This window comes from Chlorocebus sabaeus, chromosome 7 (genome assembly GCF_047675955.1).
Source record: "Chlorocebus sabaeus isolate Y175 chromosome 7, mChlSab1.0.hap1, whole genome shotgun sequence".
In the NCBI taxonomy this organism is placed as follows: Eukaryota; Metazoa; Chordata; class Mammalia; order Primates; family Cercopithecidae; genus Chlorocebus; species Chlorocebus sabaeus.
The window spans coordinates 67,541,051-67,562,381 of NC_132910.1; positions in this window are offsets into that span (position 1 = coordinate 67,541,051).

Here is a 21,331-nt window from a genome sequence, read left to right on the forward strand (position 1 = left end):
CAAAACTATAGGTATAGCAGTTTTTATTAATTTTATTTTTAAGTGTTTGACATTGTCACCTAAACATAAAATTGATTTTTCTATATTAGTTGTGTATCCAACTACTTTGCTGAATTTACGTATTCATAACAACCTTTAAAAATGTGTTTAAATGTTCTCAGTGCATAATTATAACATTGATAAATTAAGAGAGTTTGCCTATTTCTTCCAAGTTATATATTGCTCTTCCTCCATTTTACTTTATTTTACTGGATCTAAACTACACTCTAGTTGAATGGAAGTGGTGTTAGTAGACAATTCTTCATTACACCCATATCAAAAAAGGGTTTCAAAAATTTCATCATTAAATATATTACTTAACCATAACTGATGATAGGTAGGTAGGTAGATATTTAGTTAGACGATTGATGAAAGAGAGGCAGCGAGAAAGAGATGGGGAGGAAGGGAGAGAGAGATTGGAGAGGGAGTTCTCTTGGATACCTAGTTCTTTAGAAGTTTCTTCCTATTTTAGTCTGTTCACATAATGAATTAATTGAGTGACATTGTAATCATTAACTAGCATTGCACTCTTGAAGCCAAGCCATCCCATCTATGGTATATTATCATAGCAGAGGATGTTGGCAATCTGCCTCTATCTGCTCGCATACCCTTTACTTTTCTCAAGAACAGGGTTGCCTGGTGATTTTTCACTCCCAAGAGTCGCCCCACCTCTTCCTGTAGTGCTGGAAGATTTATTAATAGAAGCACCTGAGAATTTCTTTCCTCATCATCATAAAACAGAAAATAACCAACGACTGAATGTGCAGTAATGTACACACCCAGCTTCTTTTTCTCATATTGGACAACTCTGCGATGTTTGGGAAAGGTCTTAAAAGTGAAATACACTGTCTCCATGGTTTCCCTGGGGGACTAAGCCAAAGAAATCCTGTGATAGAGACTGTTTGGTATCTCATTCTTGCTTGACTTTCTTATGTTTCCCTTCCCACATATTCATCCCATCGTAGATTTTCCTGGGATCAATTCTTCACAAAGCACTTTCATAGGAATCTTCATATTAAAGTGCTTCAACTGGGCTCTTCCGAGAAGCAGATTATATATGGATTCTTCTCACCTAGTGGTTTGTTTAAAGTTTGGAAATCTATAATCATGAATTGACTTTACCCATAATACCTTCTTCTGATTTTGGTAATAAAACATCCCATAAATACACCAGTATCCTAAAACTCATAAAATACAGACCTCATAGAACAATATGAACTGTTTATCTTTTGCTATTCTTCTTAAAGTCTTTCAATATGTTTGAAATTGTCTTTCATTATGTTTGAATTTGTTTTGCATTTGTTTTTTGGTAAAATTTGTCATTGAAATAATCTAAATTCTGTATTTCTTCTAGGTTTTAGATTGTTTTCATTCTGGGTTGGTTTGTGTTGCTGAGGGTGGTTCTTAAGTATTCATTAATTTATATGACAAAATTTTCTTCTCATCCTGTTCCTATACTGAATCACACTGATTGATTTTTAAATTCTGAACAAGACTTGCATCACTATAATAAACCACACTCGATGATCATATATTCTTCTTTTAATATATTGGAAAATTATATTTGCTAATATATAGTTACAATTTTAGCATCTATGTCCATGAGACATATTGATCTCTAATTTTCTTTTTTTACAGTCTTCTTTTTAAAATTTTGTCATCAGTGTAATAAGAGCTTCATAAAATGAGTAGTGAAGAGTTCCCTCTGTTAAAATTTTTTAGAGATATTGTCCAAAATACATGTTGATTATTCAAAGACTTGGTGGAATTATCTATTGAAACTATTCAAGCTTGCAAATTCTTTTAGGGACTTCTTAATTACAATTTCTTTAATGAGCATAGGAATATTCTGATGACTATTTTATCTTCTTTGTGTTTTGGAAGTTAGTGGCTTTTAAAGAACCATTTTATTACTTCTAAGTTATTAAATTTATGAAGATAAAGTTGTTTCTAATATTTTCTTATATTTTTAGGGCTCTAGGATTTGTAGTGATATCCCCTGCTTCCTAATGTTGGTAATTTATGTCTTCTCCCTTTGTATTTTTGTCATTCTTGCTAGATGTTTACCAACTGTATTAATCTTTTTGAAAAATCTGTTATTTCATTAATTTTATTTCCCTCTTTTCAATTTATCCTCATTTTTTTTTAAATTCTGCTTGCATTTGGGCTATTTAGCACATCTTTAATTTTTATAGGTGAAAACTTGAATTATTGAATTATAGTCTTTTCTAGATTATCATTGACTGCTTTTACTATGTTCTACGTATGTTTTATTCCACATATAACATATGTTCTACATACGTTATATTTTCATCTTTCAGTTGGTTAATTTTTTAAAAATTTTCTTTTACACTTTCACTCTTTATTTAGAAATGTATTGCTCAATATGCAACTTTTGGAGTTTTTTGTTATTTTTCTATTATTGATTTCTAATTTATTCCATGATGGTTATAGACATACACTGTAGAATTTTAAATATTTTAAGTGTTTAGAGGTTGCTTTAAGTCCGGAAATGATCACTCATGGTGAATGTTGTGTGAGTGTCTGGAAAAATGTGTATTATGCTGTTTTGGGGCGAGGTATTCTATCTATCCTGATTAGGTCCTTTCATTGACTATGTTGTTAATGTTCTATACCTTTGCTTATTTCCTATGTTGTAGTTTTTTTCTGTTGCTGAGAATAAGGTGTTTAATTTTAGCACTGAAATTGTGGATTTTTCTACTTCTTCTTTTCGATATATCAAGTTTTTAAAAATTCAACCATTTATTTTTATTTTATTAATTTTTTATTGATACATAAATATTGTATTTTGAGACTCTGTTTTCAGTGTGTTGTCTGTTTCAGTCTTCCTTTCAAATTAATCCCTTTATCATTATATAATGCTTTTGTCTATAGTAGTTTTTTTTCCTTTCAAAATCTACTTGTCTGGTATAATATAGCCATAGTAAAATAGAGATATTATTTACTTTTTAATTAATGTTCACATTTTTTAAACCTTTTACTATCAACTTATTGATGTCTCGATATTTGAAGTGGTTTTTGAAGACAATATTTGATAGCATATTGATTATAGTGTTTTCTTTTGTTTTGCTTTGCTTTTAATTCACTCTACTTATCTCTGCCTTTTATTGATTTATTAAGACTGTTTACATTTAATGTGACTGTTGATAATCTAGGACTTAACCTTGTTTCTCTGTTTTCTGTTTGTTTCCTCTCTTTCTTTATTTTCCTGTGTGTTGTTTGAACATCTTTAAGATTTCATCTTGATTTATTTACAGTGTGTTTGATTGCATCATTTTGTCTAATTTTCTTAGTCATTTTCTAGGTATTAGAATATGCATATATAACTTAGTCTGCTAGTTTTGATGTTTTAGCACTGCAAGTCAATGTAGAAATGTTACTTTTATTTTGGTCCGTTTATCCTCCCTACTATTTAATGTAATTGTCTTCAATGTTTCTTTTACATGCATTAAGCATCACATTAGATGGTGTTTTGTTTGTTATTTTTGCATCTAACATCCAATGCAATCTTATAAGCTCATGAGAAATAGAATGATCTACTTTTTTAAGGGCAAGTCTTTTAGCAAAAAAAGTCTTTTTTTTTTTTTTTTTTTTTTTTTTTTTTTTGAGACCGGATCTTTCTTTCTCACCCAGACAGGAGTGCAGTAGTATGTTCACAGTTCATTGCAGCCTGGACCTCCTGGGCTCAAGCGATTCTCTCATCTCAGCCTCTCCATGTGTTAGGATTACAGGCACCTGGTCAAAATAATCTCTTATTTTGCTTTGTGGAATACTGTGTTTATCCTTTATTTCTGATAGATATTTTTACTTGATATAGTATTTATACTTGACAATTCTTTTCTTTTATACTTGAGAAGTGGTGTCCACTTTCTTCTGGCCTCTAGTTTAAAGTGAGAATTTTGCTGCTGTCTTTATCTTCAGACACTTAATAATGATATGTCTCAGTGTGGATTTTTGGTGCTTTATCTTATCTGGTGTTTGCTCAACTTCTTGAATCTGTAGGTTAGTGTCTTTCACCAAATTTTGTGTGCTTTAAAATTATTTTTGAATATTTTGTAGTACCTCTCTCTCTTTTTCTATGTAGTTTTTTATGATACATTTGTTAACTCGGTTGTTATTGTCACACAGTCCTTAAAGCTCCTTTAAAAAAAAAAAGTCTGTTTTTCTGTCTGTTGCTCAAATGGGTAAATTCAACAATCTGGTCCCAAGTTTACATGTTCTATTCTTTGTTATGTCAGTTCTACAGTTTAGCCCAATCAGCATGTTAATTATGGTAATTGTATTTTTTAATTCTATAATTTTCATTTGGTCATTTTTTATGACTTCTGTTTTTTTATTAGATTTTCTGTTTTTATTTGTTTCAAGATAATTGTTAATTTTTTGTCAAAGCATTTTTATGACTGTTTTAATGTCCGATTTTCATAAAATCTGAATTATGTAAATATTTGGGTTTGTTGATTGTCTTTCTCATTCAGGTATTGATTGTTCTTCATTTGATGAGTGATTTTTTATTGTATCCTAGACATTTTGAATATTATATCATGAGTCTCTGAATTCCATGTATTTAACTTTTTGATAAGCATTCCCTGACCACATTCAGTTTTAGCACTAGGTCTAGGTGGGTGAATATATTTACCTCCCTATTAGATTCTGTCAAATTTACCCCAAGAAAAGCAATCATTGACTCAAATTGCCTTGCTGCAGACAAGTGGAATAAAGATTCAGCTTTCTTTTTTTTTTTTCTTTTCTTTTTCTTTTCTTTTTTTTTTTTTTTTTTTGGAGACACAGCTTCACTCTTGTCAGCCAGGCTGGAACGCAATGGCATAATCTTTGCTCACTGTAACCTCCGCCTCCTGGGTTCAAACGATTCTCCTGCCCCAGCCTCCTGAGTAGCTGGGACTACAGGCATGTGCCACCACGCTCGGCTAATTTTTGTATTTTTAGTAGAGATGGGGTTTCACCATGTTGGCCAGGCTGGTTTCAAACTCCTGACCTCAAGTGATCCGTCTGCCTTGGCCTTCCAAACTGCTGAGATTATAGGCTTGAGCCACGAAGCCCAGCCCCAAGGGTTCAGCTCTCTTCTCTGCCCCACTGGCAGCTTCCTGGAAAAGCGAAATGCTGAGTTGCACATTACTTTTTAGTAGGTGTATATGATCATCACTGCCTTACAGCTCTAACACTAAGGTATGTTAACATTACCCTGGGGCTGAAAAAAGCAGAGAGTGGAGCACTAGGGAAGTGGAAACAAAGTGCCAGCTATCCTTACCTCCCACCACTTTGTTGTAATACTGTTGAAGCATTAGATTGGACATTTAGCTCCCAACTGGGCGTCTCTGACACCAGCGGAGGGAGAACAGGAATGCTTACACCTCATACCATCTTTTTCTGCCTCATTGGTGTTGGGTGCCCAGTAAGTCCCACTGATAAGGTGAAGTGGGTAAAAAAGAAAGTAAGAAAATAAAAGGGTCAACTAGCCCTGATTCTCACAGCCTTATACACTCTTGTTATTGTTAGGTGGGTGTGGAGATTCAATTCTTCATTGGGTTTCAGTTGGTATCCTAGGTTGGGGAACCATCAGAAACGAAGGGGACGTTATAAGCAGTGGCAACTACTACCTTCTGACCCTACCTACCTTGTTAAATTTCCCACCTGCTAAATAGTAGTAGAGGTTCTGCTTACTACTAGACCACATTAACACTATTCTGGGAACATTTGGAACATGTCAACTGCTACCTTGAAGTAGTGTGGGAATGGAGAAGATCAATTGCCTTTATAGACCTGCTTAAGCTTTGAAATGGGGAAGGAAGAAAATGCATTTTTATTATTAGTGTTAGGCTGGAAAAGGAAAAGGTTTGCATTTGACAAAAGATTTTCTGTTGTCTGTTGTTTTGCCACTTTTTTTTCAGACTTTGGTTAAGTAAGCAGCCTTTACTTGGAGCTTTGTTTTTCTTTCTTTCTTTTTTTTTTTTAATTATACTTTAAGTTCTAGGGTACATATGCACAACGTACAGGTTTGTTACATAGGTACAGATGTGCCATGTCGGTTTGCTGCACCCATCAACTCGTCATTTACATTAGGTATTTCTCCTAATGCTATCCCTCCCTCAGGCCCCCAACTCCCGACAGGCCCCGGTGTGTGATGTTCCCTGCCCTATGTCCATGTGTTCTCATTATTCAGTTCCCACCTATGAGTGAGAACATGCAGTGTTTGGTTTTCGGTCCTTGTGGTAGTTGGCTGAGAATGATGGTTTCCAGCTTCATCCATGTCCCTACAAAGGACATGAACTCATCCTTTTTTATGACTGCATAGTATTCCATGGTGTCTGTGTGCCACATTTTCTTAATCCAGCCTATCATTGATGGATATTTGGGTTGGTTCCAAGTCTTTGCTATAGTGGATAGTGCCACAATAAACATATGCATGCATGTGTCTTTATAGTAGCATGATTTATAATACTTTGGGTACATACCCAGTAATGAGATTGCTGGGTCAAATGGTATTTCTAGTTCTAGATCCTTGAGGAATCACCATACTGTGCTCCACAATTATTGAACTAACTTACACTTGCACCTGCAATGCAAAAGCATTCCTATTTCTCCTCATCCTCTCCAGAATCTGTTGTTTCCTGACTTTTTAATGATTGTCATAATAACTGGCATGAGATGGTATCTCATTGTGGTTTTGATTTGCATTTCTCTGATGACCAGTGGTGAGGAGTATTTTTTCATGTGTCTGTTGGCTGCATAAATGTCTTCTTTTGAGAAGGGTCTGTTCATATCCTTTGCCCACTTTTTTATGGGGATGTTTCTTTCTTGTAAATTGCTTAAGTTATTTGTAGATTATGGATATTAGCCCTTTATCAGATGGGTAGATTGCAAAAATTTTCTCCCATTCTGTAGGTTACCTGTTCACTTTGATGATAGTTTCTTTTGTTTTGTAGGAGCTCTTTAGTTTAATTAGATCCCATTTGTCAATTTTGGCTTTTGTTGCCGTTGCTTTTGGTGTTTTAAACATGAAGTCCTTGCCCATGCCTATGTCCTGAATGGTATTGCCTAGGTTTTCTTCTAGGGTTTTTATGGTATTATGTCATACATTTAAGTCTTTAATACATCTTGAATTAATTTTTGTATAAGGTGTAAGGAGGGGATCCAATTTCAGCTTTCTACATATGGCTAGCCAGTTTTCCCTGTACCGTTTATTAAGTAGGGAATCCTTTCCCCAATTTCTTGTTTTTGTCAGATTTGTTGAAGATCAGATGGTTGTAGATGTGTGGTGTTATTTCTGAGGCCTCTGTTCTGTTTCATTGGTCTATATATCTGTTTTGGTACTGGTACCATGCTGATTTGGTTACTGTAGCCTTGTAGTATAGTTTGAAGTCAGATAGCGTGATGCCTCCAGCTTTGTTCTTTTTGCTTAGGATTGTCTTGGCTATGTGGGTTCTTTTTTGGTTCCATATGAACTTTAAAGTAGTTGTTTCCAATTCTGTGAAGAAAGTCATTGGTAGCTTGATGGGGATGGCACTGAATCTATAAATTATGTTGGGCAGTATGGCCATTTTCATGATATTGATTCTTCCTATCCATGAGCATGGAATGTTCTTCCATTATTTTGTGTCCTCTTTTATTTCATTGAGCAGTGGTTTGCAGTTCTCCTTGAAGAGGTCCTTCATATCCCTTGTAGGTTGGATTCCTAGGTATTTTATTCTTTTTGTAGCAATTGTGAATGGGAGTTCTCTCATGATTTGGCTCTCTGTTTGTTTGTTATTGGGGTATAGGAATGCTTGTGATTTTTGCACATTGATTTTGTATACTAAGACTTTGTTGAAGTTGCTCATCAGCTTAAGGAGATTTGGGGCTGAGACAATGGGGTTTTCTAAATATATGGTCATGTTATCTGCAAACAGAGACAATTTGACTTCCTCTTTTCCTAACTGAATACATTTATTTCTTTTTCTTGCCTGATTGCCCTGGCCAAAACTTCCAACACCATGTAGAATAGGAGTGGTGAGAGAGGGCATTGTCTTGTGCTGTTTTTCAAAGGGATTGCTTCCAGTTTTTGCCCATTCAGTATGATATTGGTTGTGGATTTGCCATAAATAAGTCTTATTATTTTGAGATACATTTCATGAATACCTAGTTTATTGAGAGTTTTTAGCATGAAGGGCTGTTGAATTTTGTCGAAGGTTTTTTCTGCATCTATTGAGATAATCATGTGGTTTTTGTTGTTGGTTTTGTTTATGTGATGGATTGTGCTTTTTGATTTGTGCATGTTGAACCAACCTTGCATCCCAGGGATGAAGCTGACTTGATTGTGGTGGATAAGTTTTTTGATGTGCTGCTGGTTTTGGTTTGGCAGCATTTTATTGAGGATATTCACGTTGCTGTTCATCAGGGATATTGGTCTAAAATTCAATTTTTTGTTGTGTCTCTGCCAGGCTTTGACATCAGGATGATGCTGGTCTCTTAAAATGAGTTAGAGAGGATTTCCTCTTTTTCTATTCATTGGAATAGTTTCAGAAGAAATGGTAGCAGCTCGTTTTTATACCTCGGTAGAATTAGGCTGTGAATCTCTCTGGTCCTGGACTTTTTTTGGTTGGTAGGCTATTAATTATTGCCTCAATTTCAGAAGCTTCTATTATCTATTCAGAGATTCAACTTCTTCCTGGGTTAGTCTTGGGAGGGTGTATGTGTCTAGAAATTGATCCATTTCTTTTGGGCTTTTCTAGTTTATTTGCATAGAGGTGTTTATAGTATTTTCTGATAGTAGTTTGTATTTCTTTCAAATCGGTAGTAATATCCCTTTTATCATCTTTTATTGCATCTATTTGATTCTTCTCTTTTTTCTTCTTTATTAGTCTTGCTAGAGATCTATCTATTTTGTTGATCTTTAAAACAAAACAAAACAAAACAAAACAAAAAAAGCAGCTCCTGGATTCATTGATGATTTGAAGGGTTTTTTGTGTCTCTGTATCTCCTTCAGTTCTGCTCTGATCGTAGTTATTTCTTCCCTTCTGCTAGCTTTTGCATTTGTTTGCTCTTACTTCTCTAGCTCTTTTAATTGTGATGTTAGGGTGTCAATTTTAGATCGTTCCTGTTTTCTCTTGTGAGCATTTAGTGCTATAAATTTCCCTTTACATACGGCTTTAAGTGTATCCCAGAGATTCTGGTATATTGTGTCTTTGTTCTCATTGGTTTCAAAGAACATCTTTATTTCTTTCTTCATTTAATTCTTTACCCAGTAGCCTCAAAGAACATCTTTATTTCTTTCTTCATTTAATTCTTTACCCAGTAGCCATTCAGGAGCAGGTTGTTCAGTTTCCATTTAGTTGTGTGGTTTTGAGTGAGTTTATTAATCCTGAGTTCTAATTTGATTGCACTGCTGTCTGAGAGACAGTTTGTTGTGATTTCTGTTCTTTTACATTTGCTGAGGAGTGTTTTAATTCCATTTATGTGGTCAATTTCAGAATAAGTGCTATATGGTGCTGAGAAGAATGTATATTCTGTTGATTTGGGGTGGAAAGTTCTGTAGATATCTATTAGGTCCACTTAGTTCAGAGCTGATTTCAAGTCCTGGATATCCTTGTTAACCTTCTGTCTCTTTGATCTGTCTAATACTGACAGTGGGGTGTTAAAGTCTTCTATTATTATTGTGTGGGAGTCTAAGTATCTTTGTAGGTCTATAAGGACTTGCTTTATGAATCTGGGTGCTCCTGTATTGGGTAAATGTATTTTTAGGATAGTTAGCTCTTCCTGTTGAATAGATCCCTTTACCATTATGTAATGGCCTCCTTTGTCTCTTTGAGCTTTGTTGGTTTAAAGTCTGTTTTATTAGAGACTAGGATTGCAACCACTGCTTTTTTTTTTTTTTTTTTTTTTTTTTTTTTTTTTTTTTGGCTTTCCATTGCTTGGTAGATCTTACTCAATCCCTTTATTTTGAGCCTATGTGTGTCTCTGCATGTGAGACGGATCGCCTGAATACAATACAGCACACGGATGGGTCTTGACTCTTTATCCAATTTGCCAGTCTGTGTCTTTTAATTGGGGATATTTAGTTCATTTCCATTTAAGGTGAATATTGTTATGTGTGAATTTGATCCTGTCATTATGATGTTAGCTGGTTATTTTGTCCATTAATTGATGCAGTTTCTTCATAGCATCGATGGTCTTTACAATTTGGCATGTTTTTGCAGTGGCTAGTGCCGGTTGTTCCTTTCCATGTTTCGTGCTTCCTTCAGCAACTCGTGTAAGGCAGGCCTGGTGGTGACAAAATCTCTCAGCATTTGCTTGTCTGTAAAGGATTTTATCTCCTTCACTTGTGAAGCTTAGTTTGGCTGGATATGAGATTCTGGGTTGAAAATACTTTTCTTTAAGAATGTTGAATATTGGTCCCCACTCTCTGGTTTGTAGGGTTTCTGCTGAGAGATCCACTTTTAGTCTGATGAGCTTCCCTTTGTGGGTAACCTGGCCTTTCTCTCTGGCTGCCCTTAATATTTTTTTCTTCTCTTCAACCTTGGTGAATCTGACAATTATGTGTCTTGGGGCTGCTCTTCTCTGGGAATATCTTTGTGGTGTTCTCCATATTTCCTGAATTTGAATGTTGGCCTGCCTTTATAGGTTGGGGAAGCTCTCCTGGATAATATCCTGCAGTGTTTTCTAACTCAATTTCATTCTCCCCATCACTTTCGGGTACACCAATCACCCGTAGATTTGGTCTTTTCACATAGTCCCATATTTCTTGGAGGCTTTGTTCATTTCTTTTTACTCTAAATAACATTTGCATATTATATATGGGTACTCCAGTGTTGGGTGCATATATATTTACAACTATTATATACTCTTGCTAAATTGACTCCTTTATGATTATATAATGATCTTCTTCGTGTCTTTTTATAGTTTTTATCTTGAAATCTACTTTATCAGTTAGAAGTATAGCAGTTTCTGCTCTTTATTCACTTTCTTTTTTATGGAATATCTTTGTATATGTAAGAATCAGAGAGGAAAGGGGGTACTCCAACTTGATGGCATCAGAAGTCAACACGAAATTACAAGTAAGTTTGAATAACCTTAGTGGCAAGTAAATCAGTAGATTGGAAATGTGATGCTTAGAAATTTGAAGTAATTGCAAATTTATAATTTTTTACAATGATTCCATCAGTTAATAGACTTCTTTGATTTTTAAATCAAACATAATCCCATTAGAAATTATTTTTAAACAGCACTTTTCAGAATTAACATACTTTTTAACACACTTATCTAATGTTAATTTTACACAAAATTCTGATGGGAATATTTGGTATATTTTCTGGAGCTACTGTCTTCTCTTCTGTGTTGTTTTTGTTATGGTAAAAGTAGATGTTTCACGAATTTTATCTAATCCACTGATTTTCAACTACTTTTAATTATTCTACTAGTAGGTAATTTTTTTTTAAAGATAAACTGTTAATTTATTAACAATCATAAAAAGCAAATCTACATATAAGAAAAATATATCTTTTCCTATAAATACAACATTGAAATTTTTTATTACTATTGCTACCAATTTAGAAATCAAAATATTCTATATGCTGGAGACTCATAACTCATGTGCTAAAAAGTAATCTCAAAATATTGTATACTTTTTTTAGGTGACATATACCAATGCCTTTTCCAATAAAAATATATTCCATATTTTTGTGATAAAAATAAACTTCATTTTTTTTTTAAATTTAAAACGTAATTTACTTCATTAATAGTTTTCACAATATGTATTGATTCTAGTTTATATTTGAAATTTCTCTGGCATAAAACTTGATAATCTAATTTTGTTTTTAAACTTTTATTTTCAATTCAGGGGTACATGTGCAGGTTTGCTATATAGTTAAATTGTATGGCACGAGGGTTTGTTGTACAGATTTAATCACTCAAGTAATAAGCATACTACTTGAAGGTAGTGTTTCAGTTTTCCCCCTCTTCCCACCCTCGGCTTTCAAATAGGCCCCAGTGTCTGTTGTTCTTTTCTTTGTGTCCATCTGTAGTCAATTCTTCGTTCCCTCTTATAAGTGAGAACATGTGGCATTTGGCTTTCTATTCCTGTATGAATTCACTTAGGATGATGGCCTCCAGCTCCATCCATATTGCTGCAAATGACATGATCTATTCTTTTTTTATAGTTGCAAAGTATTTCATAGTGTATATGTGCCACGTTTTCTTTTTCCAGTGTACCATTGATACTCATTTAGGTTGATTCCGTGTCTTTGCTTTTTTGAATACCACTGTGATGACCATATGTGTGCATGTGTTTTTATGGTAGGATGATTTACGTTCCTTTGGGTGCATACCCAGTAATGAGGTTGCTGGGTCAAATGATACTTCTGTTTTATGTTATTTGAGAAATCACCACACTGCTTTCCAAAATGACTGAACAGCTAATTTACATTCCCACTAGCAATGTATAAATGTTTCCTTTTCTCCACAAACTTGACAATATGTATTTTTTTTTTTTAACTTGTCAAGAATAGCCATTCTAACTGGGATGAGATGACATACTGTGGTTTTGATTTGCATTTCTCTAATGATTACTGATGTTGAACATTTTTTCATATGCTTGCTGGCCACTTTTGTGTCTACTTTTGAAAAGTGTCTGTTCACGTCCTTTGACCACTTTTCTTTTTCTTAAAGCTGTTTCCTATTAGTGGTGAATAGATAAAAAAATATGATGGAATATTAGCCTCACACTGTATATGGGAAGTCTGTGTGAAGGACTGACTGAAGAGAGAAATGAAGGAGATTTATTGGTTATATTAGTTTTTCATTTTTCTATTTAAACTCAAGGGTGTGGTAACCCTTTTTCTGATAACTCAAGTGAGACCAGGAACAAATCACTAATACAGGGAAAAATAGAAAATAGAGAACAGAGAAAAGAAACTACATTCAGAGGCAAAAAAGTGAAGAATAGCCATGCGGGGAGGGGGAAATCCACATTTTTGTCTATTCAAAGGTATTTTCTATGTATTCCCCATAGATTTTTAGTAAATACTATTTATTCTCATTGTTCTTAACCATTATATAGCTATTTAGTTCTTGAAACATAATGTAGGATTATAATATTAATTATTGATTAAAAAATTAAAGTACTAAGTGTACCCAATATAATATAGAATGAGGTAAGATGAAATAGAGTATCAGTGACTTATTGGAAGAAAGCATCAGACCTCAAACAAAGCCAATGGACTCTTGGTTCTGTTAGATAATTTATATCTAACTTTAGGAAAACTCATTATTTTTTTTCCCTTTTATCTTTTAAAATAATAGATTATTTAACAAATATGTTTTCTGCATGCTCTAAATTCTATGATGTTAATAAAATATTTTATTTGAAGACTAACTAGGTGCTTGATAATTTGTAGTATAGAAGTCAATGAGGTTGATATAAGTAACAATTCACTCTTCCCTGTGGCTGTAAGTACTAAGGTGCATTGATACAGAAATACATATGTGCAGAATTATTTATAATATTTTAATGGAATTAAATTATCTTTTGTTTTTAACATTCTCTAAACTTCATACAATCTTCTAAATAAAGATAATGATTAAAAGTTAAAAGAAGTGTTTATGTAATGAAACACAGGAACAGACGTGCTTTTTATATTTTCAGCTTATTTTATATCTCAACTCTGTAACAAAATATCTTAATCTTACTAGATGATCTATTCAAGAGAAGATTAAATGACTAATCCCCACAACCCCAAATACATCAACATTTGACAAATTAAAAGAAGTATATACAAATAATTATTCACATATTGAAATACTTATATTAAAAAATGTAGTAATGCACATAAACAATTGATGTCATTATTTCATTTCAAACATACTAAAATTGAATTAGTGGGTAAGGTATTTCATATTAAATGCAATATTTATATTTTCATATTAAATGCATAAATATGCAATACATTGCTACCAGGTGAAGAATCCATCAAAAATATATTATAAAAGGAAGAATCAACTGAGCACACTCTATGGGCATATGGGAATTTATGCACACCTGACTATGGGAATAAATTCCAAATAACTATGTTTCAAATATAGATGTACCTAAAGTGATAACTGATAAACTTTTCTTTTTATTCTTTTTTTCCCCAAAATGAAATCTTTAAAATGGTATAAATGATCAGTCATCTATAGCACTACATTTAAAATAATACATTTTAATATCAATAAGTTTTGAAATCTATATAATGCCTTAATCAAAAAGGGATTATTACTATCAAACCCCAAATTTTAATGTATGTGTTTTTATTTTGTAACTAAACTCTTTAGAGATATTCAAAAATGAATTAACTTTAAGATTTTTGTTTCTAGATCCTCTCTATGTATATCTTTTTCACCATGGATAGAAACAGAAATTCATAATATTACAGCCATGTAGTGTGAGTTCCTGGTTCTTTTTAAATTTTGTGAGAACTGTCTTTTAAAATTATAATTTACTTCTGTACATAACACTTTGATGCAATTACTAGCCAGCCATGGTTTAGATTCATAGCTTGTTCTGGGAAAGTTTATGATTAAATTGATTTTAGAAAACTGTTTTTCTGCTTTTAAAATAAACACCAAAATTAGGTCACTTAGAAAAACAAACAGGCTATACTTAATTAGGAGATTTAAAAGTTAACAAGTATTGATTATATTTCCTTTAATAACTAATTTACCATATTATTTTGTTATGATTTTCTCAACTTATTAAAGGCATTACTGTCTGCCATGGGATTTTTAAGTGACGCATAACGATAAATAGTGATTAAAATGTATCAAGTATGTGTAAATTGAACACAGTTTGCATTTCCTAGTGATTTATCCTCACTGAATATATTTACAGAATGTCAGTTCAGAGAGAGCTAGTATAATATGAATGCTCATCTTTCACAAAAGAGACATGAACTAGAATAATATTTAAAACTTTGCAAAAGTAAACTCCTTATTTGTTTTCATATTCAGTAACATGTATTGAAGCCAGGAGATTAATCATGCTTTAAATTTGACAAAATTAGTTGCATTCCTCAAAAAATTCTAGATTTGTAGAAATACACTTATTGTTAACAAAAAATGTTCGGCCAACAGCTATTATAATATTTCTTAAATAATATAAATATTCTTTAATAAAATTGAAATTTTTGTTTATTTATGATGTACCTTTGTCTATTGCTGTCCTGAATAGTCACTATTAAAAGGTGAATAAAATAAGTTTGTATTTTTATTTCATTTTGTAATAAATTAATTCATTTCTTATTATTTAGAGTTAACCTAATTGCATATTCTATTTATACCATAGGGTTAAGGTGATCCAATTCCTGTACTATTACATTTGTACTTTATTGAAATATTTATATTAAAAAATGAAGTAATGCACATAAACAATTGATGTCATTATTTCATTTCAAACATACTAAAATTGAATTAGTGGGTAAGGTATTTCATATTAAATGCAATATTTATATTTTCATATTAAATGCATAAATATGCAATACATTGCTACCAGGTGAAGAATCCATCAAAAATATATTATAAAAGGAAGAATCAACTGAGCACACTCTATGGGCATATGGGAATTTATGCACACCTGAATTTATAAAGCAATACATTGCTTTATTTTTTATTTTACATTTTTATTTATTTCTTTTTAATTTCCTTATATTTTAAAATGACAAATAAAAATTGTATATATTTATAGGATACAATATGATACTTTAACTTATGTGTACATTGTAGAAAGATTCTATTAAGCTAATTAACATATACATCACCTCCACCAATGTATCCTTTTCTCATGGTGAGAATGTTGAAAAGTATTGTTTACTTCCAAACTGCCAAAAAAAGTTTTAACATTTTCACCGGTATTATTTTTATTGATACCTAACAAAATGAGGTAAAAAATTTAGATCTGAAGAACTTTTATTAATTATATACGTTTTCAAGTAACAAGCTTATAGTATTACCATACATTAGGTAAATATACCCCTTAAACAAGTATCTTATAAAATTATTGCATAAATATGCATACACAAGATATTATTCTCAATTCATACATTATTTTTGAAGTCATAAAATATTACATGTGTAAAATTTTATACTCTGTTCCACTGATTCATGACATTAATGGATTTACTGTAAACATTTGTGTACTTATAGCAATTGCTAAGGCAACAGAAAAGATAAAATATTTGCAAACCGCAGTAGCTTATGTTGACTTGTCATTAAAATTGCTAAGACTATTTAAAATTATTTTTTACTTATTTATACATAAATATAATATCAAGCATTAATGGTGTATAATAAATAATGAAATCATTTTGATATTTTTAAAGAGGAATGTGCAATAGAGAAACAGCCTAAGCTTGAAAACTTACTGTGCAGTGGTCCTTAGGAAGACACCAGGAGCTTTCCTTGGTAGTGTTCAAGTTCGCTGGAAGAAGAGTCAGTACACACATGAGTACCCCTTTTATAGGTTCTGCCAAAATGCCCGTGTAGTCAGGGACCTGAATGGGTACTGTGGAATTATGAGCAGAGGGATTCATTCTCCTCTAGTGGCTCCCTTTGGAGGAGGTGAGCATAGAGCATAACGTTTTATAAGGGGACACAAAAATCTTGGGTCAGTATCAAGCAAAAAACATGTTGGTATAACTGCATATGAGTGTCTGGGAAAAGTCAGCTTCTTGAACTTCAGAGCCCTTGACCTCATGGTATTCACTGTTACCTGTTGCTTCATAACAGACCACACAACCAAACTTAGTGGCACAAAATAGGACATATTTTTTAAGTACATGGAATTTGGGATTCAGAATTTCCAAAAGAATACAGAGGATATGACTAGTCTCTCCTCTGTGATTCTAGGATGTCAGCTAGGAAACTTGAATTGCTGCAGGTGACTCAAATGTCTGGGGTCTAGAACACTTAAACTTTTATTTATTGATTGATTTATTTATTTTTTTACTTTGGTGGTGTAATAAAGTGACTGATTCTGTTTTTGATGTTTGATTACTGACATAGCTTTTATGCTCTATGCCTCTCTTATCTCTTTTTGTCCCAAATCTGGGCAAGTTGATAAGAAAGTACATATACTCCCTTCTTTGGAGCTTCAAGAAAGTTCCAACAAGTCTGGCCCATGTCCTTACCCTGGCCCCAGCCGCTAATCACAATAAAATCAGAGCCACTCACCTCCCTCTTTGCTCAATCCAAATGGAGCAATTTGGATGACTGCCCTGTTCTCCCTAGGCAGCCTCATTATGTGAGTGATAAATATTTCTATTCACAGAAGGTGCATGTGTAGTGTCATCTGTCTCAACATCTAATCCATTTATTTGGGGCTGATTTATCCCTCTGTAGGCAACCATGAGGTAGCTATAATGACTCAATATCTAGATTCAACTGATAATTGTCTACTAGAAGGACTCTGTGGTTTAGACTTTGACTTCTTCAATGCTTGGAAGTCTCAGTGATGAGACTTCTTTCATGACAACATGGGGATTGGAAAGCAATGATATCACAGATCAGGGTAGAAAATACATGACTTATTGACCTAGCCTCAGAAGTCACATAACGTCACTTTTGTTGCATCCTATTACTTGAAGCAGTCATAAACCCACCCAGGTTCAAGAAGAAAGATCATAGATACTATCTTTCAGTGAAAATTGTTAAATACCTTGCAGTCTATTATTAAAACTTCCAATTATGAAAAGATGTGATTGACCATCTATCTACCTGTTGTACCAATGGAGCAGGGAGACTTCCCTCCATCCAAATATCTCATTCTCAAGCAATCCCCCAAAACTCCCATTCCTGGGAACATTTATTTAAAATTTTGGTAATCTTGCCTGTTTCCACAAGATTGTATGGCTAGCCACTTTCATAACGTTAGGAAATCAACTTTCTCTAATGGAGTATTTCTTTACCTCTAAAATTATTATTTTATTTAACCCATTCTACTTCCTTTAAAGAACTGTGTATCTAATGCAACAGTGATGTAAAATTATACTATTATTATAAGGTAATTCAAGTTTAAATGAGTTATTGCACATTCTTTGGGCATATATTATGAACTGTGTTTATCAAACAGTAAATATAAAATTAACCAAATGTGATATTTTTATTCTAATAATGCAGGTTATTTAAAAGAAGATAAACATATGTAAACATAATATATAATGAAATATTGTCAATGCTTCACATATGATACTTATTTTAATAAGTTGTGTTAAATGAATAACAAGGAGCTCTAGAATCATATCATTTATAGAAATCAAAAAATATATAGCATTCAAAAGATCATATAATTGTTATAGATACATGGAAATATTTTTCTACGCATACATTTTACTAGAACAATAATAAGGAAGAAGTATGCCATTGATTCTAAATCATAAATTTTTTGTATAATTATTTAGGCTTTAAACAAAATTACAAAGAGAATTCTTCTTTCTGATATTATCTGATATTCAGGGTATATAGTATTTATCTACAGCATATGAAAATAACAAAAATAACTGTACAACTTGTAAATTAAAAGGTAATTCTAGTATGCTTGATAAATTTGGATGACTTCTGGCATAGTTATATACATATTTACATTAATTTGTGTTTCTCCTCTCTATGCCTTATGTTTTCTAGGGTCAAATTTAATCAATTCAGGAAATAAAGTAGGTAGAGGGTATTGCACTTGTATGCACAGTGATAGCTTCAAATTTTACTCATACATATTTTTCTGCTAATATCTGGGATAAATAAGACTAAAAGCTCAGAATTCAAATAACAGTAATCATCACAGCAAGTTAAGTCATAGAGAATAATAATCAAGAGAGGAAAATTACTCTTTTTTTCTGTATATTAATTGCCTATGATCCTATCAAATTAAAAAAGAGCTAATAACTGTTTAAGTGGGTTCTATAAAACAACAGTAATTTATTTTCTACCTTCTCATTTCATAAGTAACTTATTTTAACTATTAAGAAATATCAATTTGTGGTGTGTTTAAAATATTACATATTACAGAGGAAAGTGAATGGAAAATTATTTTTATGAAGCAAACATGGAAAACAACAAAACTTCAAAGAAAGAATGCACAAAAAGAAGAAAACTGTGGGCTAATGGTCTTTATAAATATCTATGCAAAACAGCAGTATTCTGTTGTACTGTTGCTAGAAAGTGGAAGTGTTATACATGTTTTTGAAAGAAAAATGTCTAAATTTGACTTATTCAAAAATTTTAAACCATAGATTTCATAAGTTCAACTCCTGAATGTTTTTGCAACAGAAGTAATATTCAAAGTGGTTAAGGAATTTCAGCTTAGCATTGTTTGTAATTACAATGTCAAACAACTGGAAACAATCTAATATCCATCAATGACAAAAATTGCATAAATATATTGCATTCCAGAATGGTATGATGTGCTGCCGCTAAAATCAAACAGGTAAATTTGCATATATTTGTGTGAAAAATGGTCAAGATGAAAAGGGTTAATGAAAGGAGAATTTATTGCGACAGGTCTGACCACTCCAAGTCCATTAGGCAAAGGATATACGTTTTCTGTTTGCCACACGGAAAGGAAGAGATTGTAGCAGATTACTCTTGGTCCTGTCCTGACAGGCAATCAGACTTCAACCCAAGACAGCTGGTGGTGGGCAAGGTAATGCTTAGGAGTACAGAAATCATTTCAAGTTATGTTTGAGATTCATTAGCTCATTTCAAGAATCCAAGGTAAGACAGCTGGTAGAGGAAAAAGAGAATATCAAACACAGGCTAAGTCTAGGGAATAGTGGTTTCTAATGGGCAAAATATTTCATATCTTGCTTTCATCTTCCAGAGTCAGAATATAAAAGTAGAAAAGTTTAGGTGTCACAGAAGACAAAGGAAGCTTAAAATTCATCAGTGATTTCAACAATGGTCTTCCTTTAAATAACAATTATAAGCTAAGGGAATAAAGATAATTCATGTATTTCAAATTCAACTTTGATCATACCTCAATTTGGATATCGTGATCATCATTATGTTTTGTCATTTAAACTGACATAGTAATTTTTAAACCCTTAGTGTGACTAAAAATATGATCACAGTTTCATCCAGGGGATGAGGGGGAAAAACAAAAAAATTTGTTCACAGATTATACATTTTAAGTGATCATGAGAATAAGAATATTATTTCTTCATAATGGTCTGTGAGTCATGCTTGTTTGATTAACACAGAATTTACATACATATGTGTGCACAAGTACATCACAATATATGTCAATAGGTATGGTAGGATTACCTACGTGTCTGTATTTATCCATAATTAGGACTTTATTAAGATCTATATTTAGAAAAAATAAACATATCCAGGGTGTTAGACTCATAGCAGCCTGGGAAGCTGAAAATATAAAATTCATAGTTTTCTATATATCTTTAACTGTTTAATTTTTTTCTTATTCAACTTACACCTTTGGACTCTCTCCTGTAATTCTCTTATGCTCTTTCAGTACAGCATACTATTTCTTAATAATGAGAATGCCTGTATCTACACTTGCTTTTCTCATCCTAAATATATTCTTGTGATTTTTTTTCATGTGTTAGCCACCCATTGTCTTTTAAAATTAAAGTTTTGAAAATAGATTAGCATAATAAACTGCTATTTTAAATGTTTATGCAATTTCAATGTGATTTAAAAAGTGTTTATCTTATTATACAATTAGATATGAATATTATCAAGAAATTTTGTTTATATTGGCATCATTTTCCTATTTTCTCTCTAAATTCTATCATTATTAGTAAGAATTAAATTTACTGAAGTGAATGAACTATTGCAAACTATCCTCTTCACAAAACGTACGTTTTGCCTGTGTTAGACTATTCATTTTCTGAGCTATTATCTTTTCTCTAATGGTCAAAACAGTATTAATACCTCAATCATTGGTTTCTTCTCAGCAACAAAATAGAAGGGCTTTAGCCATTTCTTGTAGTATAATTATCAGAGAGTATATTAACAATAGGGAGGAAATGTTTTCAAAGATTCAATTTGTTAATGACATATTAAAGGCCTAAGTCTTGAAAGTTATTAACATGTAATCAATATGTTGATGAAATAATAAGTAATATACTTTATATTATTAATAAAATTGTAAGTAAAACATATTTAATTATTCATTTATAATATGGATTGCCAAACTAAATTATCTCTAATTACTAGCAGGGCTGCAGTCAAACCATATCTTATGTCGACTGTGAAGAACGCATTTGCTGGGGCTCGTCCAGTACAACACACCACA